This window comes from Talpa occidentalis, unplaced genomic scaffold (assembly GCF_014898055.3).
Source record: "Talpa occidentalis isolate TD23 unplaced genomic scaffold, MPIMG_talOcc4v2.1 talOcc4.8, whole genome shotgun sequence".
NCBI lineage: Eukaryota > Metazoa > Chordata > Mammalia > Eulipotyphla > Talpidae > Talpa > Talpa occidentalis.
The window spans coordinates 6,481,273-6,484,892 of NW_023605194.1; the positions used below are offsets into that span (position 1 = coordinate 6,481,273).

Below are 3,620 nucleotides of genomic sequence, written 5' to 3' on the forward strand. Positions count from 1 at the left end.
TTCATTTACATTACTGAATTATAAGGTATGGGTTAGACCTTAAAGTGTAGATCTCCTGGTAATGGGATAGCCATGAAGAATTGCTGAGTTCATAAAAACAGTAACATTTCTTACCTGTATCATACAAATCATTTTATGTTCTAACATTATACATACACACATAGCCACACACACATACACTAGCCAAAATGTAATCTAATTCCAATCTGATTTGCATTAGAGAAACAGGGAGAGTAGTGTGAGCAGCAGTGCAGGTGTTTGACCCTGGGACCAGCCACGCTAGGTGGAGGCTTTGATATCAATTTATTGCTGATGACCTTTGAGGAGCTCCTTCCTCCAAGAACTTGCTGGCTTTTTATGGGTCTTTGATTGCCCTCTCAAGTTGCCTGGCAAATAATGGAGTCTGTCAATCAACTACCTTCCTAAAGGTCACTTGCCAAGGTAGGGATGGGTAGGGGAAGATGGGGCTTCCCAAGGCCATTCAGAGCTAACAGGACAATGTGGTGGTCCCATATCCAGGCCCTGCATCAGACAGACCACCTTTAAGTCCTGGCCCTGTGACTTACCACCTGGGAATGAGGAGGAATGAGTACAAGCCACAGTAAGTACATACTGCATAGGGAAGTGAGGGTTAAATGAGGCCAATATTTGGGCCTGTCACTTTCAATGGTTTGGGCTGTGGTCATCATCACAATGGCAAGGCTTTTGTGGGCTCTGCTTTGTGGAAATTTAGCCATGGTTTCATACAAGCAAGGTTGACAGCTGAGTTAGGGAAATCAACTTGTCGATGGTTAACTTGACCCTCTTTTGCTCTATTCCCACTCATTTTGTGCTGTGTAGATACACAAAACACAAAGAATTAGAGAAGCTGTCATTTATTAAGTGTCTGCAAGACATGTGAAGCCTTTCAGAAAACTCGAGAATACCAGTATACACAAATTAAGCATCATGCCCTAATGCCCATAACTAGAAGAGTTTCACTTTTTGACAGAGCGGCAGGTCAGTGACTGGCCAGCCTGGTGGCCACCTGCTGATGGGTGGAGAGTGACTGGCCCTGCCAGGTGGCCTGTGCAGCAGCCCCTGTGAAAGCTGGACTATGATTGGATCGGCTCTGGATTTGGGGCCTTCACTCTCTCCGCATCTCCCAGGGAGAGAAAGCTATTTTCCTTCCACAGTGAGGGGTGAATAAAACAGAAACAAATTATTTTTCTACCACACAGACCTCAGGGCAAGTCAAGAGAAGAGATATAGAGAGCCAGGGCCATCCAAGCTACCAAGTCCCCAAGCTGGCATCTCAGCAGTCCCTCATAGCCTGGGCCTCTGCGGAGTCTGTTCCTGCACCTCAGGAGGCCTGCAGAGCCCCATTTATCAAGGTAAAGCCTGCAGATTTGCATGTCTGGCTGCAGGGCCAGCTCCCTGCAGCTGCTTCCCTGTCTCAGAACAGCCACCACACTGCATACAGCAGTTGCCAATGGCAACTCAGCCTCACTCTGTAGAGGCTTCTCTGTATTTGAAGGAAATGCCACCAACCGTACATGCATGGGTGCCACTGAGGGTCCAGGGGCAGCTCTGGGGCTGCCAACAGCTTCCTGGGCAGCTTTTTGATGTCATGAAGCCCCCTGCACCGGTCATTCCTTCCTGCTTGTCCTGAAGACTTGCTGGCTTGTGCAGGTCACCTCTCCCCTGCCCTCCCTGATCGGGGTTTCTGAAGAGATTTGATTTAGGGCCCTCATGTACCTTGGCTGGTCACATGGGAGCAGTGCATTTGGAGGAATTGAGGAAAGATTGACTTTTTATCATTTTTCTTGGCAGTATACTGGTGTCCCAGGGGTTATTCTGGGACAAAGGGGGAGAAGCGGGAAGGCAGGGAGCAAGCGCGTGGAGGTTGAGGGAGAATCCCCTACTGATGGTTTTGATGGTGGGGAATAGTTACCTAAAAGCAGAGCCAATGCACGTCAGCAGTAAGGGTTATTTTTATTCTCACATAATGAAAAGGCCAGAGGGAGCTGATTCCTGGGGCTGACTCTGCTGCCCAGTGGTGTGTGGACACAGAGTCGGTGCCTCTGCTACGTTCTGAGTCCCAAAGTCCAGGGCAAGGGTGAGTCTCCTTCCCTTATTTCTCAAGGAGGAAAACCTTTTCACAAAGACCCTCAGGGTATTTAATGTCTCTGGCCTAAATTAGATAGATAATGGTGGCTACCAACGGATCCAGAGCAGCTAGACATGGAGTTTCTGCCATTTTCGGCTCTATTTTTAACCTGACTATCACTTATAAGGACCTGAGTGCTAGCACCATCTTTTTCCCCTGCCCCCCCAAATACTCTTAAAAAGCTTTTGCAAATGCATATATTTTCCCCACACTATTCTCATGTATATATGCTTATATATACACATGCATATACAAAAATTCTGTGCCAAATGTGGGTTATATAGTCTTACAGGAATCAACTTCATCTTCCACAAGGCAGCAAGCTCACAGTATACATTGCTGGGTGGCAGAATTGCTGGGTGGCCTGTTCCCTTGATTAAATCATACAATTAAGACCTAGGATCTGCTATTAATGTAAATGCTCCAGCAAAGTAGTCATCACAGTGGTGAGAAACCCTGGCATCCCCCCTGAGTCCTTTCATCCTCAGGCAAGAAGCCCAGCTTAAGATGGAGATCTGTTGATAGTGTGTGACCAGAAAGTGTTTCAGAGGAATTACAGAAATAGCTGGAATGTAGAAACTATTTCTGAGATTTTATAAACCATATCACCGAATGAAAGAAACCTAAAGAGATCCAAGGAAGGAGAAAGCAAGCTACAGAACCTTGACAGATGAAATAGCTGAAGCTCGAGGGATAATGCCTGGCCTCCGAGCTCTAAATATTGTATTTTTCATCACATCACCCAACAAAAATCCAGCACTCCAAGGATTAATATAAATGGTCTTCAAGTGTGCAGTGAATGTTCTCTTTTGTGGAAATGTTGTGTATTACAGACCCTGTCACATCTACTGAATTTCTTGTTGTGTTTTGTTTTCTTGAATCCCATAGCACTGTAGCAACAGGCACCTACATTAAAAAGAAACTCACCTTGAATTTGGTTCATTAGTCACCAAAGGTATGGCTCTCAATCCCTGGGGTTTCTCTGAGGGTTGCTGTGGTTCTTGGGGCCTATTTCCAAATACTTTATTTTATTTTTAGCTTGTGGGATGTAGTTTCATATTTATGAAGTATGCAAATTACAAAAGCTCTTCGGCGCATGGGAACCACAGCTCAGTCTGTAGGACTCACCGGACCATTCAGTCAAGCTCAAGCGATTGCAGCTACCTGGGAACAAATGAGCAACCAGTGTGCATCCGATGAATAGTAGTGCACCCTACACACCACCATGAGGATGGACTCAAAGGATGCTAACTCATCTGTGAAGTGCCAATTTTCACTTAGTAAACCAGGCATAAAAGTGCTGTAAAATAACACGCAACCTCTTGTGGCCAAAGTCAGAATTTGAGATTTCTGCTATACCTCAAAGGTTTCCAGAACCTGGAACATCTATCGGGCATTCTTTGGTTTATTATTTTGGAGACAACATGCATATCGTTGTTAACAAAAAGTGTGATTTTTCCATGGAAAATCA

The 3,620-nt window shown here is 45.4% G+C and overlaps 1 long non-coding RNA gene across 1 annotated transcript; it reads left to right on the plus strand.

Moving 5' to 3' along the window:
* Window positions 1–470: 470 nt before the first annotated feature.
* On the plus strand, window positions 471–3,209 carry LOC119234354 (uncharacterized). Its single transcript, XR_005122595.2, has 3 exons — window positions 471–601; window positions 3,038–3,104; window positions 3,188–3,209. It is a non-coding gene; the product is annotated as an uncharacterized LOC119234354 (long non-coding RNA).
* Window positions 3,210–3,620: the final 411 nt, after the last annotated feature.